Genomic DNA, 24,281 nt, shown 5'->3' on the forward strand with positions numbered 1-24,281 from the left:
GCTATTTCTAATTAAACATAGTCAATGCATCCATATTCAATGCTGCCTGAACTTGCCAGCAGTATTAAATTACAAGGAAAGTATTAAAAACACTGTTGTTGGAGTTTTAAAAGACAACATCCAGTAGATTGGACTATGACTTTAGAAGATTACTGGAGCTGAAATCACAATACTTTCTCAAAAGCAGTTGGAAAATTAAAAAAAACTTGCTTTAGGTAATGTAATAATGAACTATACTGGATTCAATAAAGAAACAAATTGCACTAGCAGCAAGGCTTTATAAACACACAGCAAGTTAGGTTTGTAAAATTATTTTTGAAATTTATTGAATCTAAGCAGCATTTTTCAAAGGAGAGAACAAATAACACAAATTAACTTTTCACAAACCAAAAATGCAAATTATGAACAGAAAGTTTAATGAACTTCACATTAAATCTCACGTGTATTGTCCAACTAATTGACAGGTCTGCACAAAAGTATATATTCACGACCTCATAAGTATGAACAGTGAAAAGGTGAGTTCTCCATTTTAAAATCTAGATTAGAGTGGTGCTGGAAAAGCACAGCAGGTCAGGCATCATCCGAGGAGCAGGAAAATCGACGTTTTGGGCAAAAGCCCTTCATCAGGCCCTACTCTAATCTTGACTCTGATCTGTAGTCCTCACTTTTGCCTTACTTTTAAAGGCTAAACAAATAAAACATGAAACAATTAGCTACCAAAATAATCAGCAATAGTCAGATCCCACATAGAACATAGAACAGAGAACATTACAGTGCGGTACAGGCCCTTTGGCCCTCGATGTTGCGCCGCCCTGTCATACTAATCTGAAGCCCATCCCACCTACACTATTCCATGTACGTCCATATGCTTGTCCAATGACGACTTAAATGCACTTAAACTTGGCAAATCTACTACCGTTGCAGGCAAACCATTCCATACCCTTACTACTCTTTGAGTAAAGAAACTACCTCTGACATCTGTCTTATACCTATCTCCCCTCACTTTAAATTTGTGTCCCCTTGTGTTTGCCATCCCCATACTTGGAAAAAGGCTCTCCCTATCCACCCTATCTAACCCTCTGATTATCTTGTATGTCTCTATTAAGTCACCTCTCAACTTTCTTCCCTCTAACGAGAACAGCCTCAAGACCCTCAGCCTTTCCTCATAAGACATTCCTTCCATACCAGGCAACATCCTAGTAAATCTCCTCTGCACCCTTTCCAAAGCTTCCACACCCTTCTTATAATACAGTGACTAGAACTGTACACAATACTCCAAGTGTGGCCGTACCAGAGCTTTGTACAGCTGCAGCATAACCTCCTGGTTCCAGAACTCAATCCCTCTATTAATGAAGGCCAAAACACTGTATACCTTCTTAACAACCCTGTCAATTTGGGTGGCAACTTTCAGAGATCTGTGTACATGACACCGAGATCGCTCTGCTCATCTTCACTCCCAAGAATCTTACCATTAGCCCAGTAATTTGCATTCCGATTACTCCATCCAAAGTGTATCACCTCACACTTGTCCACTTTAAATTCCATTTGCCACCCCTCAGCCCAGCTCTGCATCCTATCTATGTCTCTCTGCAACCTACTACATCCTTCGTCATTATCCACAACTCCACCGACCTTAGTGTCATCCGCAAATTTACTAACCCACCATTCTAAGCCCACATCCAGGTCATTTATAAAAATGATGAATAGCAGTGGACCCAACACTGACCCTTACTGTACGCCGCTAGTAACTGGACACCAAGATGAACATGTTCCATCAACTACAACCCTCTGTTTTCTTTCAGCAAGCCAATTTCTGATCCAAACTGCTATGTCTCCCACAATCCCATTTCTCCGCATTTTGTATAATAGCCTACTGTGGGGAATCTTATCGAATGCCTTGCTGAAATCCATATAAACCACATCAACCAGTGTACTCTCATCTACCTGTTTGGTCACTTTGTCAAAAAACTCAATAAGATACGTTAGATACAACCTAGCCTTCACAAAACCGTGCTGACTGTCCCTGATCAGATTATTCTTTTCTAGATGGTTATTAATCCTATCTGTTATAACCTTTTCCAACACTTTACCAACAACTGAAGTGAGACTCACTGGTCTGTAATTACCAGGGTCGTCTCTACTACCCTTTTTGAACAAGGGAACCACATTTGCTATCCTCCAGTCCTCAGGCACTATTCCTGTGGCCAATGATGCTTGATGAAAATCAATGCCAAAGGCTCGGCAATCTCTTCCCTTGCTGCCCAGAGGATCCTAGGATAGATCCCATCCGGCCCAGGGGACTTGTCTATTTTCACACTCTGCAGTATTTCTAATACCTCTTCCTTGTGAACCTCAATCTCTTCTAGTCTAGATGCAAGTATCTCTGTATCTTCCTCGCCAACATTTTCATTTTCTATAGTGAACACTGTCAAAATATATTTATTTATTGCTTCCCCTATCTCCTCTGACTCCAGACACAACTTCCCACTATTATCCTTGATTGGCCCTAATTTAACTCTCGTCATTCTTTTATTCCTGACATACCTGTGGAAAGCCTTAGGGTTAACCCTGATCCTATCTGCCAACAACTTCTCATGTCTCCTCCTGGCTCTTCTGAGCTCTCTTTTTAAGTCTTTCATGTTTTAAACATTTCAGACCTGTGAGCAGAGGGTAGAATGGGAGTTGGGTATTCATGGGATATTGCTGTATCAAACAGAAGAGAAGTCATTGCAAATGGTAATACAATATAGAATGAAGGACCTGAACAAACAATCTGGAAAATTCCCCACACCATCATTCAACCCTCAACCAAGTGCAGACTGAAGGAAAGTCTTATTCACAGTGATATCAAGTGGCACTTACTCAGCATTGACCAGCTAACCAATGCCCTGTTTGGGTTCTGCCAACACTATTCTACTCCATATCTAACTATAGCCTTAGACCCAACATGAACAAAAAAGATGATTTCCAGAGGTGAGGTAAGAGTGACTGCCATTGGTATCAGGATGTATCAGACTGAGAGTGCCTCAAGGAAGCTATAACATTGAAGACAATTGAAATTAGATTGAAAACTCTGCATTGACTACAATTATAATAAACACTGGAAGGTGGCTTTGGCTGCTTGATGCTAATCATTTCAGCTGCTTGACTAACTACAGGACTTTCTCAGGACAGTAACTTAGATTTAATTATCCTCAACCTTTTCATTAATGACTTTCCCTACATCGTAGGGTCAGAAGTAGGGATGTTCTTTTAAATTGCAGAGTATTTGATTCCATTCATAACTCTGCAAATACTGAAGAAGTAATGCCCAAACACAGCATTACCCATCAACATTCAGGCTCGGACAACTGCATGCTTTGAATATTAACATAAGCAGTCCATGTCCAAATGCAGCAAGGTGTAGACAATATCAAGGTTTGGGCTGACAGAAGACAAATAACATTTGTGTCACACAAATGCCAGAGAGTGACCATCTCCATCAAAAGAAAATCTAACCATTACCCTTTGATATTCAATGGCATTGTGGCCACTGAATCCCCCACTACCAACATCCTGGGGTACCATTGACCAGAAATTGAATTGCTCTAACCATATAAATACCATGGCTACTAGAGGAAGTCAGAGTCTTGGAATCCTACCGCAAGAGACTCACCCCCTGACTCCCCAAAGCCTGTCCACCATCATAATTTGCACAAGGAGGGAAGTGATTGCTGGGCCTCTTGCTGAGATATTTGTATCATTGATAGTCACAGGTGAGGTGCCAGAAGACTGGAGGTTGGCTAACGTGGTGCCACTGTTTAAGAAGGGTGGTAAGGACAGGCCAGGGAATTATAGACCAGTGACCCTGATGTCGGTGGTGGGCAAGTTGTTGGAGGGAATCCTGAGGGATAGGGTGTACATGTATTTGGAAAGGCAAGGACTGATTAGGGATAGTCAGTCTTTGTATGTGGCTTTGTATGTGGGAAATCATGTCTCACAAACTTCACTGAGTTTTTTGAAGAAGTAACAAAGAGGATTGATGAGGGCAGAGTGGTAGTGGTAGATGTGCTCTATATGGACTTCAGTAAGGCTTTTGACAAGGTTCTGCCTGGGAGACTGGCGAACAAGGTTAGATCTTGTGGGATACAGGGAGAACTAGCCATTTGGATACAGAACTTGCTCAAAGGTAGAAGACAGAGCGTGGTGGTAAAGGGTTGCTTTTCAGACTGGAGGCCTGTGACCAGTGGAGTGCCACAAGGATCGGTGCTGGGTCCACTACTTTTTGTCATTTACATAAATGATTTGGATGTGAGCATAAAAGATATAGTTAGTAAGTTTGCAGATGACACCCAAAATTGGAGGTGTAGTGGACAGCAAAGAAGGTTACCTCAGATTGCAACGGGATTTTGATCAGATGGGCCAATGAGCAGAGAAATGCCAGATGGAGTTTAATTCAGATAAATGCGAGGTGCTGCATTTTGGGAAAGCAAATCTTAGCAGGACGTATACACTTAATGGTAAGGTCGTGTGGAGTGTTACTGACGAAAGAGACCTTGGATTGTACGTTCATAGCTCCTTGAAAGTGGAGTCGCAGGTGGATAGGATAGTGAAGAAGGTGTTTGGTATGCTTTCCTTTATCAGTCAGAGTATTGAGTACAGGAGTTGGGAGGTCATGTTGCGGCTGTTAGACCACTTTTGGATTATTGGGTGCAGTTCTGGTCTCCTTCCTTTCAGAAAGATGTTGTGAAACTTGAAAGGGTTCAGAAAAGATTTACAAGGATGTTGCCAGGGTTGGAGGATTTGAGCTATAGGGAGAGGCTGAACAGGTTGGGGCTGTTTTCCCTGGAGAGTCCGAGGATAAGGGGTGACCTTATAAAGTATGACAAAATTATGAGGGCCATGGATAGGATAAATAGACAAAGTCCTTTCCCTGGGGTCAGGGAGTCCAGAACTATAGGGCATAGGTTTAAGGTGAGAAGAGAAAGATATAAAAGAGACCTTAGGGGCAACTTTTTCACACAGAAGGGGTATGTGTATGGAATGCGCTGCCAGAGGAAATGGTGGAGGCTGGTACAATTGCAACATTTAAAAGGGATTTGGATGGGCATATGAATAGGAAGGGTTTGGAGGGATATGGGACAGGTGCTGGCAGGTGGGACTAGATTGGGTTGGGATATCTGGTCGGCATGGACAGGTTGGACCAAAGGGTCTGTTTCTGTGCTGTACGTCTCAATGATGCTGTGACTCTATGACTCTAAGTCAGGTGTATGATGGAACATAGCTCACTTCTTCGGATGAATGCACTCCCAACTTTACTCAAGAAGCTCAACTCCATTCAAAACAAATCAGGGCAATTGTTTTGCACCTCAACCACAATCATTCACTCTCTCTACCATCAACATGCAGTAACAGCACTGTGTGCCATCTAAAAAAGGCACTGCAGAATTGCACCAAGATACCTCAGACAACACCTTGCAAACTAATAACCATTGCCATTAAGAAGGAGAAGATGAGCAGTTCCATGGGAACACCAAGCACTCACCATCTGACCTGGAAATATATTGCTGCTCCTTCAGTGTTGCCAGGTCTAAATCCTGGAACCCCATTCCTAAAATCATTGTGGATCTGCCTGGAGTAAATTGACTGCAGTGATTCAAGATGACAGTTCACTCACACTTTCTCAAGGCTTGCCAATAAATGCTGGCCCAGACAGTAACGCCCACATTTATGAATGAATTAAAACATACTTTCTACTTAAGTGTAAGGGAATGACCATCTCCAGCAAGTGAGAATCTAAGCTTCACCCCTTGATATTAATTGGCATTGCCATTGATGAGATCCCCCACTGTCAACATCCAAGGGGTTACAAGGACTAGAATCCTAACTAAATCAAATAAAATTGTAGATAGAGGTACAGGTCAGATACGAGGAATTTTTGCAGTGCATTGTTCACCCAGACTCTCTAAAGCTGGTTTATCACTGACATGGCTGAAATCAGGAGTATGATGGAATATTCTCTACTGGCCTGCTTGAGTGCAGCTTTAAAAACACTCAAGAATCTTGACATCATCAGCATCTTAAATATTCTTTTCATCCTCATCTGAACAAGACCTTTTCCCATTTAGAAGAACAAGGCCAGTGGGTGGAATTGAATACAACACTTCTCTATGTTACCTTCCAAAACACACATCATCCTGACTTTCCACTCTATTGCTGTTCCTTCACTATGTTTATTACCCCAGTTAATCAGTCAATAGTTTCATCGGTACAATTAATGGTTGTCAATTGATAGGAATAGTGTTGTATACAAAGACTAGAAATGATTGACTTCATTTTTGTAAAAATTTTCTTCAGTTCCAGATATTCGAGCATGTAAAAAGCTATATGTTTCTCAGTAATTTCCACATTTATTTTAAGCATCATTGAATAACTTGTCACCATATACTTACCTGTTTGTTTAAGAAAGGCTGTAAGGAAAAACCTGGGAACTATAGACCAGTGAGTCTGACATCAATGGTGGGTAAGATTTTGGATGTGATTCTGTTTAGATAGGATTTACATGCATTGGAGAGGCAAGAAAAGATTAGTAATAGTCAGCACGGCTTTGTGTGAGGGAAGCAGGATTGAGTTTTTTGAGGAAGTAACCAAAATAGTTGATGAGGACAGAGTGGTAGACGTTGTTTACTTGGACTTTAGTAAAGCTTTTAAAATGATTTTGCATGGCAAACTAATTAGTAAAGTTAGATGACATTGAATACAAAATTGGCTTGATGGTAGGAGACAGGTGGTGATGGTGGAAGGTTGTTTTTCGGACTGGAGGCCTGTGACCAGTGGTGTTCTACAGGGATTGGTACTGGGTCTACTCTTGTTTGTCAATTATATAAGTGATTTGGATGATAATATAGGAGGCATGGGATGTGGACAATGCTAGAATTGGTGGAATAGCGGACAGTGATGAAGGGCTTTTGCCCGAAACATTGATTTCAAAGCTACTTGGATGCTGCCTGAACTGCTGTGCTCTACCAGCACCACTAATCCAGAATCTGGTTTCCAGCATCTGCAGTCATTGTTTTTACCTCAGTGAAGATGGTTATCACGGATTACAAAGAGGTCTTGAACAACTAGGTTAATGGGCTGAGGAGTGACAGATGGAGTTTCATGTGGATAAGTGCAAGGTATTGCATTTTGGTAAAACAAACAAGGAGAGGACTTACACAATTAATCATAAAGCCCTGGATAGTGTTGTAAATAGAAAGACCTAGACAGGTATGTAGTTCTTTGAAATGTGCGTCACAAGTAGACAGGATGGTTAAGAAGCCATTTAGTATGCTTACCTTCATTATTCAGACCTTTGAATATAGGAGTTGGGATGCCCTGTTGAGGTTAAACAGGACATTGGTTCAGGATAGTACTCTTCTGCAGTACTGGTCCCCCTAATATCGGAAGGATATTATTAAAGTAGAGAAGGTTCAGAAAAGATTTACCAGGGTGTTGCTGGAAATGGAAGGTTTGAGTTACAAGGAGAAGCTGGATTGGCTGGGACTTTTTTTCTAGGAGCATAGGAGGTTGTGGCATGACTTTATAGAAGTTTATAAATTCATGAGGGGCTTAGATAAAGTGATTAGCAAAGATTTTTTTCCCCCAAGATGAAGGGTATATTTTTAAGATGAGAGGAGAAAGATTTAAAATGGACGTGAGTGGTTAACATGAACTGCCAGACGAAATGGTGGATGCAGGTACAGTTACAATATTTAAAAGACATTTGGATAAGTACATGGATAGGAAAGGATTGGAGGGTCATGGGCCAAATGCAGGCAAGTGGGACTACTTTAGCTTGGGAACGTGTATTCATTGGACCGAAGGATATGTTTCCGTGCTGTGTGACTCTATGACTGACAATAAGTCAGGAATGTTTAATACCTCCAAGAACAAACTGTTGTTTGAAACTTTGTCCTCCCTACAACAACTATCATAGAAAGCAATTTCCTCCAAGGTCTCCATCAATGCATCTTTAAACCAGCTGTAACCAGTGCATGAAGGTATGCTGGGGAATACTCTTCCGCCCTCTCTCTGATCTTCATCTTCTCTGTGGCTTTGGTTTTGCACCATCCGGACAATGATGAGCCTAAGGTTATGAACTCAATAATAAGGTAATTCAATTCTGTATCACTATGTGGCATCATATATAAGCACTTCAATAAACTATTGCATTGTATTATCTAGTGAGCTGAATCTTCTCTCTCAACCACTTTTTGATCATGCTGATGATGCCAAACGTTATTGACAGTATGAAAATAAAAACAGTTTCTTTATTCTCCAGCCTTTACTATGGAATTTATTGCAAGATGCAAATTGATATTTGGTTGGGAGTGGTTTTGTGAATTTGTTTTATGATGATAGGAAGTAGTTTAGGCCCTGATATTTGAAATAAATATTCTGCAGAAGCATAAGATAAGCCATTATGCACATACCTATGTTCAAAATTTTGTGATTTTTGAGAAGTCCCAAATGTTAAATGACAATGGAGATTAGAGGTCCAGAGAAAGATAATGAAGTTTTAAGGCAAAGGGAACTTGTAACTTAGAATGACACACATCTTTCCACAGACCATGAGCAATGTATGTTATCATTAAGTATACCACCATTTAATTCTCGGGAAATGTTCTGCATAAATATTATGTGATACATAAAGTTAATCAAGAAAAAGCTCCAGAATATTTGCTACTTTATCTCACTTGAATAATTTTGCTTCTTTCACTGCATTCTCCACCTTTTCTACCTTGGACCCAACATACTCCTTGAAGCATTTAATGATCTCTGTCAATATAACTAACCCTATGAGGTCCAGAACCATTCCAACCTGATATTTACATGGCTACTTCTAAAGGGGCTGATATCACGTCAGTTGAAACTAAAAGCCTGCATAAAATAGATACTCAGTAAGTAAGCTTAAACAGAGAGCTGAATTTTACCAGATGTCAGCTCAGTGTAAACTTTGGAGAGTTTCACGGAACATTTCTCTCCATGGGCCTTGACATATTTTCTTGTACTAACTACTAAAACTCATTGCATTTGCTCTGCACCATCTATCTATGATGCCACACTTGTCGCATCTTCCTTCTTGCCAGAGATGTAAGTTCTCAACATTGATAGGATTGCCCACCATTCCTGGTTAAAGCCTAGCCATGCACCAGGTCAAGTGCTACCAGCCTACACTTGCCTTTCACAGTGCGAAATGCCAACTCTCCTGCTCCTCAGATGCTGCCTGACCTGCTGTGCTTTACCAGCACCACACTTTTCGACTCTGACCTCCAGCATCTGAAGTCCTCGCATTCTCCACAGTGCATGTAATGGGAAGGAAACCCCAGAATACACACTTCTCAAGGGACATTGATGGCACAGTTGACACTTTGATACAATGACAAATGCACATTTGTAAATGCGTTACTATTTAAGAACAAAGCTGCATAGTTTTCTTATCTTGGTACCACCCCATCTTAGATCCCCAGTGCCCAGGTTAGCCTAACATCATCTCATTGTTCAAATCAAGACCTCATATACTGGAAAAAACTTCAAACAATTGAAAACATTCACTTTTATTCAGCAACAGCAAAATGAGAAATCAGTACACCGAGCTCACATTTATTGGAACCGGCCATCAATAAGTCCTGTCTGGCTCTTTGTGCCTGACTCTGCAGAGCTCTATAATGCCTGAAGGTAATGTTCCTTTTGCTCAATGTCCTCATCTTCCTCCTTGGGAGACTGTTTCTGCTCAGCCCAGCTCTGAGAGTCCATCACAACTCTCATTACCTACTCCAGTTGTGCAGTGCACAGTTTACTAGGAATATGCAGCAACCCAATCCAAGCATCAGGATCTGACCTTTTGGGAGGGGTGGGGGGGTGGGGAGGGGGTTCCTGTTGTCTGCTCCATGATGGTTCTGACTGAAAAGTAAGCTGCATTGTATCTACATTCAACCTCACCCAGAGGGTTTCCTAACGGAGCCATCAGCCATGATGGCAAAGCATAGCTGTTGTCTCCCAGTAATCATCATCATGAGCAGGCTGTTCAGTATCTGCTGGAGGTTGCTGCTGATCCTGGGCTTGCTGGTGCATCTGTTCCTCCTCAAGTTTTCCACACCTTCGTCATATCACACAGCAGCGACAATAATATCTATTGTGGCCGGATCCATTAATTGTGCTTCCAATGAATTTGTGTGGGAAATGTAAGAAACAGAATTAATTTTTAAAAAGGTGCTTAATAATATGAAGAGTCAGCATTTGTATTACAAACAATTGACAATTTACGAAACACCTCCATATAGTGGATAATAGGGCACTCTGACAAGGAGAGGCATTCCATGCCTCTACATTGTCCTTTGGCATAAGGACCTTACTCCAATGAATACAGCACAAACTGTATTGTGCAAACACAGTATGAGGTTGCAAGTGCTGTATGTTTACTGATACCTTATCCGCCCACCCTGGATATCACCTAAGAAAGATAACATTGCATGTAACAGTATGTTAGTTCAATGTGTGAGGAAATCAACTCCATGCCTTTGTGCAACCGATGAAACCTTGCATTCTATTTGTGAATTGTGGCCCGCAGGTGCCTGTGATTAGAGTCACCTGTGATTACTTCTGCTTCGCAGAACTGACTTTATTCAATTTACAATGGCCAAAAACAAGGTCAAGGCTACTTGTTGCCACAGTTTGTATCCAAATTTCATGTATTTTCCCATGCAGGGTACTATGATTACAGATGAATTCAACCTGTACTGTGAAAGTACCTGATTCATGCAACTGCCCCTTGAAGAGCCTCACATCATTCACAGCCAGAGACCGTGTGATCAAGCAGAGAAAACACTTACTCCACCCACTTTGGATTTGGTTGTAACCATTTTATTTCCAGCGCACATCGACAATTCACATGAGTAGGGAAGTCGACACAGTGAGCCGCAGGCTCAGCCTGGTCATCAACTGGTACTGCTGAACCTCCATGTTCCTGTCTTCCTTGAATTCCTTGTCAAGCCCATTAGTACTGAACTTTCACAAGTTCTCACACACCTCTTTGAATGATAACTTCAACTCCCAACATCACAACATTTTCGGATTTGTTACTGTATTATACTGTGCCTCAGTGATGGTCGTATGGTTGTGACCCTCGATGACTCCTGCTCCTTCAGTTACCCATATGCCCCCAATGCACGATTGTTTCCCCCAAAAGGGATATTTAACCCTTTATTTACTCAGACCATTCGAGATTCAAATTTCTTTGTTAAGACATTTTTTGTGCATAAGTGGAAGCTGCACACTGCAAGAAAATGGCATACAGTTCAAATTTTATTGCAAGAATATGTTTTTTTACTGTTTTAACAGGTAGGCTTCCAATCATAGGTTACACAGTTATGCTCCCATATCGCCACCCAAAAATCATATTTCATAGTTCGCATTCCAAGTTAGTTCACATGACTGTATCATCCAATCATATTTAAACTAATACACACGATTATATTATGCTCATAGAATCCCCACAGCGTGGAAGCGGGCCATTCAGCTCATTGAGTCCATACCGACCCTCCAAAGAGCATTCCACTCAGATCCACCCTATCCCTCTAACCCTGCATTTCCCATGGCTAACTCACCCAGCCTCCACATCCCTGGACACTATGGGCAATTTAGCATGGCCAATCTACCTAACCTGCACATTGTTAGACTGTAGAAGGAAACTGGAGCACCCAGAGGAGACCAGTGCAGTCACAAGACGAATGTGAAAACTCCACACAGATGGTCACCAAGGCTGGAATCGAACCCCGGTCCCTGATGTTGTGAGGCAGCAGTGCTAACTACTGAGCCACCACACTGTCCTGATTTAATATTATCAAATCATCGCATTATACATTCACGTCATGAACATTTAATAGATACTCTGTAATTACCAGTAAGCCTACATTTTTTTTACCACATTCAGTCCCTCCTATAGCCTGTACTGTCTATTTTCCCTTTCACTACCTTCACAATTATTGTGTCCTCTGCATCCCCAGCATGCTGTCTCCAATCTGCAGAATTGAATTCACCAACCTCCCTACCTCATTAGCCCTCTTGACTGACTCCAGGTTTGCCTATGGCTCACCCAACTGACTGACCTGGACAGTCAGTTCCAACTGCTGACTGACCAGACCCCTGGCAATCTCCATGCAGCACACTGACTGACTAACTTACTCACTGGACTGGTTGAACTGGACTTGCAGGATTGACTGTGTCCTACTTCCTGGACTGTAGGTCAATGCACAGGCAGTGTGTTTGCTATGTACACTGCTGGCAAATATTGCAGGGATAACAATGAAGTACCACAGGGCTATATACCAACATGTTGACGCCCTTAACTGATCACTGCAGACAAACATGAGTAGCTGCTTGGCTTTGTGTCTATACCAAAAGGCTAGCCAAGACAGAAGGACTGTGAATGTTTGAGCTCTGGCTAAGGGGCAAAGTCCAAAAAGTCAAGACAAAGCAAATGAGAGATACTTGAGCAGAAAAAAAAGTACAAAATGAGTGAGCCCTGAGATTACAAGTGACTAGCCTTCAGATGCAACCAGGTTGAATCTATGAGTTAGTAACTTATACAAGTGTACAAAATATCCTGATTGCTGTATTGCAATAGCAAGAACTTTCAAAAGCTGATTAGAGGCAGATGTTCGCAGGTAAAGGGACGGTTGGAAAATGGGAAGCCTTCAGGAATGAGATAGTGAAAATCCAGGGAAAGTATGTTCCTGATAGGGTGAAAGGAAAGGCTGGTAGGTGTGGGGGATGCTGGATGACTAAAGAAATTGAGGGTTTGGTTGAGAAAAGGAAGGAAACATATGTAAGGTATAGACAGGATAGATCGAATGAATCCTTGGAGGAGTATAAAGAAAGTAGGAGTATACTTAAGAGGGAAATCAGGAGGGCAAAAGGCGACATGAGGTAGCTTTGGCAAATAGAATTAAGGAGAATCCAAAGGGTTTTTACAAATACATTAAGGACAAAAGGATAACGAGGGAGAGAATAGGGCCCCTCAAAGATCAGCAAGGCGGCCTTTGAGTGGAGCTGTAGAAAATGGGGGAGATACTAAATGAATATTGTGGAAAAGGATATGGAAGATATAGAATGTAGGGAAATAGATGGTGACACCTTGCAAAATGTCCGTATTACAGAGGAGAAAGTGCTGATGTCTTGAAATGCATAAAGGTGGATAAATGCCCATGTCCTGATCAGGTGTACCCTAGAACTCTGTGGGAATCCCCCACTACCAACATCCTGGGGTTACCATTGATCAGAAATTGAATTGCTCTAACCATACAAATACCATGGCTACTAGAGGAAGTCAGAGTCTTGGAATCCTACCGCAAGAGACTCACCCCCTGACTCCCCAAAGCCTGTCCACCATCATAATTTGCACAAGTAGGGAAGTGATTGCTGGGCCTCTTGCTGAGATATTTGTATCATTGATAGTCACAGGTGAGGTGCCGGAAGACTGGAGGTTGGCTAACGTGGTGCCACTGTTTAAGAAGGGTGGTAAGGATAGGCCAGGGAACTATAGACCAGTGAGCTTGACGTCAGTGGTGGGCAAGTTGTTGGAGGGAATCCTGAGGAACAGGATGTACATGTATTTGGAAAAGCAAGGACTGATTAGGGATAGTCAATATGGCTTTGTATGTGGGAAATCATGTCTCCCAAACTTGATTGAGTTTTTTGAAGAAGTAACAAAGAGGATTGATGAGGGCAGAGCAGTAGATGTGATCTATATGGACTTCAGTAAGGCGTTTGACAAGGTTCCCCATGGGAGACTGGTTAGCAAGGTTAGATCTCACAGAATACAGGAAGAGCTAGCTATTTGGATACTGAACCGGCTCAAAGGTAGAAGACAGAGGGTGGTGGTGGAGGGTTACTTTTCAGACTTGAGGCCTGTGACCAGTGGAATGCCACAAGGATCGACGCTGAGTCCTCTACTATTTGTCATTTACATAAATGATTTGGATGAGAGCATAAGATGTACAGTTACTAAGTTTGCAGATGACACCAAAATTGGAGGTGTAGTGGACAGCGAAGAAGGTTACCTCAGATTACAACAGGATCTTGACCAGATGGGCCAGTGGGCTGAGAAGTGGCAGATGGAGTTTAATTCAGATAAATGTGCTGCATTTTGGGAAAGCAAATCTTAGCAGGACTTATACACTTAATGGTAAGGTCCTAGGGAGTGTTGCTGAACAAAGAGACCTTGGAGTGCAGGTTCACAGCTTCTTGAAAGTGGAATCGCAGGTAGACAGGATAGTGAAGGAGGCGTTTGGTTTGGTTCTTTTGTTGGTCAGAGTATTGAGTACAGGAGTTGGGAGGTCATGTTGCGGCTGTACAGGACATTGGTTGGGCCACTGTTGGGATATCGTGTGCAATTCTGGTCTCTTCCTATCGAGAAGATGTTGTGAAACTTGAAAGGGTTCAGAAAAGATTTACAAGAATGTTGCCAGGGTTGGAGGATTTGTGTTATAGGGAGAGGCTGAACAGGCTAGGGCTGTTTTCCCTGGAGCATCAGAGGTTGAGGGGTAACCTTATAGAAGTTTATAAAATCATGAGGGACATGGATAGGATAAATACACAAAATCTTTTCTTGGGGTCGGGGAGTCCAGAAGTAGAAGGCATAGGTTTAGGGTGAGAGGGGAAAGATATAAAAGAGACTTAAGGGTCAACATTTTCACGCAGATGGTGGTACGTATATGGAATGAGCTGCCAGAGGAAGTGGTGGAGGCTAGTACAATTGCAACATTTAAGAGGCATTTGGATAGGTATATGAATGGGAAGGGTTTGGAGGGATATGGGCTGGGTGCTGGCAGGTGGGACTTGATTGGGTTGGGATATCTGGTCGGCATGGACGGGTTGGACTGAAGGGTTTGTTTACATGCTGTACATCTCTATGACACTATGACTGTATGTTGCAAAGTGCAGCATTGAAATGCTGAACTATATTGTAAGTGGGTCGGAGGTGTGCCATGAAGCTGTGGTAAGGCTGGTGCGTGTCCAATGCCAATTTACATGCTCAGGAGGTTCTGCCAATCATTAGCCATGGAATATGCCCTGAGATATTGGGGGCTGCAGTTCAAAATGGAGACCTAGAGGCGCACAGAGCAATTTGGAATCAGCAGGTACCTGCTCTTACCTTCCTGTTGGTAATTGCCTACATCTAGTTTTGATCCAGTGTGGAGGAGAATCGGAAATTGTATATTAATAAAGTGAGATTAGGTAATAGTAACATGCTAATGGGTGCAAATAGGTTTCTCACTGGCAAGAATTTCATTTTGACATTGGTGGAGAATGGCTCTTGTTTCCAATTGAGAATCATATTTTTGCCATTCTCATCCTATTTTCTCAAGCAACTCCCCATTGCCCAAGTTGTTCAGGTGCTGGATATTATCCACTCAGAGAATCAGAAAGAACAGCAATAAACTAAAGTACAGGCCTGGAGTAAAATAACAGAGGAAAATGTGTATCAGAGTACGCAAATGCCTTTGAGAATGCCCATTCCTCAAGGAAGTCTTCCTATTGCTTATAGACAAAATAGAGAGGAATATAACCTTTACTGTAGATGCTATGGGCTTTTGTCTTAATTTGAAAGTGAAGTGAATCAACTGCACAACAATACCCTGCAAGGCAAAAAAAACTGATTGTGAATCAAAAAATTGAATCCTGTAAGCATATGTACTTTGAGACTTGCTTGATTCTGCTTTGATTCAAGAAATCATTGTTTTCTATGTACAGTAATACTATATCTTGAAAGTTGCAATGAATTCTTAACAGAAGGCGAAAATAGCTATTGAAATAATTGAAACTGTGATGAATAGATGGGCAGAGTAAATAGTGCTTACTGGGTTTGCCTACATGGTATTTGATTGTAAAATACTTTCAAAGATATAAGGTAACACATAAAGGCATGGTCTTTCTTTCATGTACATGATTTAGCCACGCTTCTTACATTTCATTTCTAGACTGAAATTGAAATTCAAGATTTTAGAAATTAATTCAAAGCCATTGTTAATGTTTCTAGTGTTCCAGGAAAATACTACGAGTTGTCCTACATTGCTGTGTGACTCAACGACAGGGAGAGATTATAATGGTTCCCCTGTCACACACACAGATTGGACTCTCAATCAATTGTAGCAGTTTACAATCAATTTTGAATGGAAAAAGAAAATCTACTGTGCGAATCATGAGTTTTTAAAAATAAAAAATCAACATGAGTTCACTTAAAGGTGAAAATTAGGTTAGCGGTGAGGTGATAACCCTACCAAAAAAATCTGACATCATTCTGCAGTGGGGGTGCAAGGTCTCAAAGCATGGGGAAGGAAGGATGGGGTGGGATGAGGGTCTTCACACCCAGTGAAGGAAGGGTTGGGGGGGTGGCAGTCTCCAAGTCTGCAGAAGGAGGGAAGTTCTCCAAGCCTGGAGAGGGAAGTCGTTGGGGGTGTGTGTCTATACCTGGGGAAGGGAGTGGGGAAGGGATGTAGCTGGAGACCTTAGGAGGTAAGGTTGAATTCAGGCACAGGATCATTCTGTTATCTTTCCAGCAGACTGGAGGGAGCTAGTCTGAGTTGTTGGGTGGTCTCGACTACCAGAATTACACAAAAAAAATTTGGTGAAGAATGGAGTGAATTGCAATGATTGTAGTTCTGAGACAATCATTACTGGGAGAGCTTTCCTTTAAATATTTTATTCACAATACATTGCTACCTTTTTCTCAATTTGCCCTTTTTCTCAACTTGCTTCAATGTCTTGTTTTCTTGGGCAGTAGCGTAGCTATGACAACGAACTGGGTTGTGGTGACTCCTGCTGAATTCCTGGCAAGCAACATGTCGTGGGGTTGCTGCAGGATCTTGTGGTCAGGTACCCTCGAACAACAACCAGGTAGATGGGATCTGTTCAGATAGAGGTCCAGGGTTTGACCCAGTGACTGCAAAGAAACAGTGACACAGTTCCGAGTCAGGATGCTACATGGTTTGGGGAGGAATTTGCAGATGGCAGCAGCCACTTGAAATGGAAGAGGTTAGGGAAACTACTGGGGAAAGTTCTGAAAATTCACTGTAAGATTTGTTCATTTTTGTTAATATCATAACTGTGGTAAGCTGCATATGATGTCTATTTACACACATTTAACAAGCTGTGATTACTTTCGAATTCTTGACAGCTGTCGCATGATCATCTATGAGTCAGGACTTGTTCCAAATTGTACCATTTGATTTTCATTGATGCCTCTGCAGTTTTGAGCATTTTACAGTATAATCAGATACTCATTTTTTTTTCTGATAGGGATGAAGAAACTATATTGGTTGGATTTTACTGCAGTTAGGAAAGGAGAGGATTTTCAAGTTGAAAGAGGGATTAATGGAAAGAATCAATTGTTCATGTCTTTCTACTTCTCTGTGGTCTAAATAACAAAAATTGCTTAAGCAGTGTAAAATTTATATTTATCAGCATGTTTCCTATGACATTATTCACAATAATGTTTTTACTTGAAAATCCCAGCTTCTCCCAAAAGCCCGTGCTTGACATTGATGTTGACAGCTTTGCTGAGTGTGATGGATTAACAGCAGAATACCCAGCGTTTTACCTGCTTTAGTGCCCATAGCCTTATGCTGCCGAACAGTTGAGTTTCTGGTCAAGTCTGAATGATGAGAAAGTTCAGCACAGTAATATCATTGAAAGCCAAGGAGAGCTGGCTAGATGGTCTCTTGATTGCATTGGTACTGGAGGGAGTGATGTTGAAGGTGTTGGTTTGGGTACCAAATTAATCAGCTGCTTATTTGCTGGATGGTGGCAAACATCTGAATATCATTGATGTTGTGCCCATCCAGACAATTGGAGAGCAATTCATCACATCCTGGAGATTGGGGAGTCAGGAAGTGAATTACTTAAAAAAAAATTCAAGGAATGAGGGTACTTCTGGCTGGTCCGTTATTTATTGTCCATCTCTAGTTGCCCTTGAGAAGACGATGGTGAGTTGCCTTCTTGAACTGTGCAGTCTATGTACTCTAGATATACCCACAATACCATGAAGGAAAGTGTTCCATGGCGTTTACTCAGCAACACTGAAGGAAATATATTTCCAAGTCAGGTTGGTGAGTGGCTTGGAGAGAAACTTGCAGGTGGTGGTGGTGACCCCATGAATCAGCTGCCCTTGTTCTTCTAGATGGTACTGGTCATGGGTTTGCTCAGGTGTTGCCTACTCAGCATAGAACTCCAGTCTCTGACACAGTTTTGTAGCCATTGTATTTATATGGCTTATCCAGGTTAATGGGAACTCTAGAATGTTGGTAGTGAGGGGTTGAGTGATGATAACGCTGGTGATGTAGAGGGGCAACAGTTGAATTCTCTTTACTCGAAATAGTCATTGCCTGGCACTTGTGTGATACAGCTGTAACTTGCCACTTATCAGCTGAAGCTTGAATGTTGTTCAAATCTTGCTGCATTTTGACATTGACTGCTATAGTATCTGAGGACTCAAGAGCGGTGTGGAATGTTGTGTAATCATTAGCAAATATCCCCACTTCTGAAATTATGAAGGGGGCAAAGTCCTTGGTGAGGCAACTGAGGATGGCTGAACCTAGAACACTACCTTGAGGAACTTATACAGTGATGTCCTGAGCTGAGACAAATGGTCTCCAATAACCACAACTATCTTTCTTTGTGCAACATATGATTCAAACCATTGGAGAGTTTACCCCAATTCCCACTGAATCACATTTTACTAGGATTCCATAATGGCACATTTCATCAAATGCTCGCTCAATGTCAAGAAAGTGTGCCAGAATAATGTTGTTGTTTCTTCAGTTATTTTACTAAGATAATTAGATATTTATGAATACATTTTCATGTTAAATTCTAGTTTCAAAATCTCACTCAATTGCAAGTTTCTATAATAGAACCATAACTACAGATTTATGTAGAAATAAGGCCAGTAATTCTTAGAAATTAATAAGCTACTTAAGTGGCTCATTGATCTGATCTAGCCCAAGTTAATAAAATGGAAGTTGGCTTTATTGTCTAAGAGTAAACCTAATTAATTCAGAAAGTTTCAACTCAACATTTCAGGTTTCAGGACTAAGTCAAGCACCTTTTCTCAACATTGAAGAGGTAATTTTCTCATTCTCTGCCTATTTCATTTTCTCACTTGTCATTATTCCCACCACACCAGGGAGGGGAGAAATTGTTGCATGGTGTCCAATATCAGACATATTCTGCTTTGGAACACATATATTAAATAATTCTGAGCATGCTAAAAATTACACCAGAAACCTATTTTCATATTATCAGTAAGGCTCATTTGTGTGTGCTAGAATCTACATTTATTCACGCACAGGGCCTTGTTTGCTAAGTGTACTCGTTCCAGATATTTCCAATGAGGAAAAAGCATTGGAGAGAATAATCCCTTCTGCATCTGTTTGGCAATACCCTGACCAATGAGCCAGTTAACTGGACAGTTCATAGAACCTGCTACATCTCCATGCCAACTCAAGTCCAATCAATCGGCATTCTTATTTATGCTGTATAAATTGATTAGATTAGATTCCCTACAGTGTGGAAACAGGCCCTTCAGCCCAACCAGTCCACACCGACCTTCCGAAGAGTAACCCACCCAGTCCCATTTCTTTGGCTAATGCACCTAATACTATGGGCAGTTTAGCATAGCCAATTCACCTGACCTGCACATCTTTGGACTTGTGGGAAAAAACCAGAGCACACACAGACACAGGGAGGAGGTACAAACTCCACGCAGACAATCACCCAAAGCTGGAATTGAACCTGGTGCTGTGAGGCAGCAGTGCTAACCACTGAGCCACTGTGCCACCCTAACTGTTCTTTCTACAGTCGGTGTTTTTGTATTTCAGTTTTGACACATGCAAGACAATAATTTTTGACTTTATGTCTCTCCTTACCATTGTTTAAAATGATACCAGTGAAAGGCAATTATTATAAGAGGACATTTTAAATACTGGGATTACTTTCAGTGGAACAATAAGTGTGAAACTATGCAAGAGATTTTAAAATTGATCATGAATAGGGGAACAAATTATTTGTTATCATTGAATCATTTGTGGTGAAAATCATGAATGAAAAATGGTTATTAGGAGAAGAAAGAGAAAAGTTAGGAGAAATGTATTAATTTAAATATTTAGGAGACTATGAATACATTACGATTGTAAGTAGTTGAGGTAGAAATCATTGCATACTTTCAGGGAAAAAGACAAACATTTGAAATAGAAAGTTACAGGGATATGGCAATAGGGTGCACAGTGGGATTTGTTTTGGATTGTGCTAGCAATGAGCAGTTCTGTACATGATTGACCAAGTGACCTCTTTCTGTGCTCAGAGATGGGAAAAACTGACCATCAAATACAGTTCTTTCTTGAATCCTATCTTCTTCTGTTGAGCACAGCATAATTTTTGTTTCAGAAGTCAAAAGCATTCATGTTCTAGTAATCCTCCTGCCTGCAGCAAAGTGTTAACTACTCTTGAAAGGATGAAAAGCGGAGGAGATATCTTGTAACATTTACACAGTAAGTAGTTTGTGAGAACATCAGCTTAATTTTTATTTTCTGAAAATTATTTGCAAAATGAATATCTTCTGACAATGATGAATATGCTAATTATGAGTCTGATATTATTACCTCCTATTTCATATTTCATTTTGAGAAGGCAAATTTCCAGCAACATTTTGCATTTCACACAAAGCAAATTGCAAGGAAAGGCACTGCATGGTTTTAACCAGGTCTTTGATCCTTATAGCTACTCTGTCTAATCAATGTGAACAATGTTGATCAGAGTCATGACTAAGAGAGCAAGGTGGATTGAAAAGATGAAGAAAGCTTGTTCAATACAGAGTTTTTTTCTAAGAAACGACTTTAAGATATTTTGATTAATCATTGGTCCTGTGAGAACCCAAGTTTGTAAATAGCAAATTTTTTTTACGTTAGAACTTGAACAGATGTTATGTCTTAAGAGATTCAGAGGGATTTGGGGTAAATGAAGCTTTCATCTGAGCCCTCGGGAACCATTTGCTCAAAGGGATGTGCACTACACAGCACTGTATCTGTCAGTTTGTGTCATGTCAGACACACTGACTATAGCCAAGCACACGGTTGGTTGCCATCGCTCGAAATCAGACTGCTTTTCTTAGTTGATAATGCTTGTTACAGATGAATTTCATTCAGAAACATTCCATGGATTTGTCAGATTAGAATGATAATACCATTGTGACGTACAGACATGCCAATGACCTTTTGAAATAGCTGGCTATTTTTGCTTGTCTTTATTTTTAGCAGCTAGGGAGTTTAAGTGCTACAAAGTCATCATCATTTGGGTGAATAATGCACTATTTTACTGTTTGCGTCACAATCTTAAGCTTCCTGAATCAGCTATGTTTCTTGCGAACACCAAGAAATGCACTAAAATTGCATTATTGATAAAGAAACACGCTGATATTACTTTAGGCATGACTAATGGTAGCTTTAAACAATAAGTGAGTTGTTTACACTTTGATGAGCCAGAGAAAACATGCGTTTTAATTGGATCCATGCTTACATCTGGGAATCTATTTATTGCCTTAATACTGGTGTACGCTGCTCTGGGAAAAATGTAAAAGCAAGCCACATGATTGGTCTTTGAATACGGAAATGCATTTGTTTTTTAGTAGTTACATGGGTACAATGTGCTCATCACTTTAATCTTTATCTTTCCATTGGTTTTGATGTTACAAAATCCTTTCAAACACCATTTGCAAAAGGTGCATTTGAACCATTCTCTTGTTTTCTGCACTTTAATAGTTTAAACGTTTTGTAACTTGATTTTTTTTGTGCAGCATTGAATTACACCAAATTTCAAATCAGCAGCTTCTCGAAAAAACGTTATTCTTAACTCAGTCGGTGCTGAAAATTCTGAACCCAAATGAATCATAACAAACGTAGATATACATTGGCAGTTTTGCCATGACATTTGTCCTTATTTATTCAGAAGCGTGTGTATTGATGGTGTTCATGACAATGAAACTACTGCATTACCAACTGCTCCTGAGTAATCAAGAGTAAAGATGTGTTTAAATATTTATTCTTACTGAAATACATACTTCTTGTCTTAATGCTGAAGATAAACTCATACCATCTCTAGTGATATTTGAATCCTTATAAACAATGTAAAGATATTTTACATGTGGATCTTTTAACCTCTTTAAGAAAAACCATCGAGTTTTAAATTGCTCCACAGTCCATTTGCTCATTCTTATTGAGGTAAAACCTACATCTACACTCTGTTTTATAGACTCCAGAGATTATTTTAACTGTTGTTTAGTAAAACAGGTGGAATTGTATAGAAAGGAAAACAGGAAAGAGTTCAGCAAGCAACAGCCAATCCAATAACCATCTATTTTAAACCATTAGTAAAAGGTAATATTACTGATTCTGACTTTAACATGTGGCTGTGACTCTGACATATTTCGAATGTTTGTTGGACTGGCAGTTTTGATTCTGCTGAATAAGAAAAGAAGAGCAAAATTTAAAGGTTGGATTAAGGCAAAGCAATAGCCATACATATGTATTGAAAATATAGATAATAAGATTTATGAGAAGCTTTGTAACTCAGGTTGAGGTTCTGGATGTAAGTTTGTTTGCTCAGCTGGCAGGTTTGTTCTCAGATATTTCATCACTATGCTAGGTAACATCATCAGTGAGCCTCTGGTAAAGCGCTGGTATTCTGTCCTGTTTTCTATTTATGTGTCTTGGTCTCTTAAGGAGAGTCATATCATTTCTGGGTTTTTTTCAGAGGTTGGTAAATAGGGTCCAAATCAATGTGTTTATTGATGGAGTTCTGGTTTGAATGCCAGGTCTCCAGGATTTCTCATGCATGTCTCCGTTTGGCTTGTCCTCAATGGGTGTGTTGTCCCAGTCAAAGTGGTGTCCTTCTTCATCTGAATGTAAAGATGCTAGTAATAGTGGGTCATGTCTTTTGGTGGCTAGTTGGTGTTTGTGTATCCTGGTGGCTAGTTTTCAGCCTGGATGTCTGATGTAGTGCTTATTACAGTCCTTGCATGGTATAGAAAAAGAACTGGAAGTGATATCACCCACCTTAAGAGAGCAAGACACATAAATAGAAAGGGGGACAGAACACCAGTACTTCACTGGAGGCTCATTGATGATGTTCCCTAGCATGGTGACGAAACATCTGAAAACAAATGTGCCAGTTCAGTGGGCAAATTTACAACCCATAGACAATAAAATTTCCATGTCTCTCTCCAATGCTTTTATAATCATACAATTGTAATTTTCCATTCTTTCAGCTAACAAGGATTGTAAATCTTAATTCCATTGCCACCAGAAAGAACCTGCAGTAACAGAAGACACACAAAATGGTAAAAAGATCAATGACTATAATGAGAGCTTGGCAAAGATAATAAGATAATAAAATGTCAAGAATAAACAAATCCCTGGTGGTGAAACAGGTAAATGGAAATAATCAGATGGATGTGAAGCTGTAGGATGATGCTTCAAAAGTTACAAAATAAGATGTAAACCCAAAATAAGTTGTAAAAAGTTACAAAATAAGATGTAAACCCAAAATAAGATGTAAAAAGTTACAAAATAAGATGTAAAATAAGATGTAGGTAATTATTGCAGCTTCACCTACATATTGAGAACAATCAAAGTTCTGTGTAGCAAAAGTAACCCAGAGAAAAGAATATTTAAAAGTCATAATTGGCTATTTAGCTGCAAGGGCCACAGTGGTAGTGTGGGAAGGTGGTCAGTCAATCAAACGTGTTAAGAATCAATCAGCTGCATCAGAAGCTCACCAGTGAAGCAAGTTCAACAATAGTTAAGAGGTGGTCGAATATCAAAGCTATTGAGAGCAGCACTGGAAGGTTAAGAGGAATTAAAACAAGGAACTACCAAGTGAGTGAACTCATTAGAGACAGCCTATGGTAATAAGGTGCAACACATATTGTTGGAGTTTGGGGATGATTCGGATTTGAGCACAGCAATTAACTGTGAGGAGTTGACTGAGAGAGAGGAAGAGGTTGAGGGAGTAGGGCTGCATCACCCAGAGGGGCAATAGGAAATGTGAAAGAGATGGACAGGTATGGCCATAATTGGTGGCTCATGGTTGTAGAAATTGCAACCCAGTTTAAAAGATCAGTGAGATTCTACAGCATGGAGATATTGAATACCAGTGTCCATGAAGACAGTGCTGTCCAGGTAGGTGGTGTTAAACAGCATGCAATGCTG

The sequence above is a fragment of the Chiloscyllium punctatum genome, chromosome 38 (genome assembly GCF_047496795.1).
Source record: "Chiloscyllium punctatum isolate Juve2018m chromosome 38, sChiPun1.3, whole genome shotgun sequence".
Taxonomy (NCBI): domain Eukaryota; kingdom Metazoa; phylum Chordata; class Chondrichthyes; order Orectolobiformes; family Hemiscylliidae; genus Chiloscyllium; species Chiloscyllium punctatum.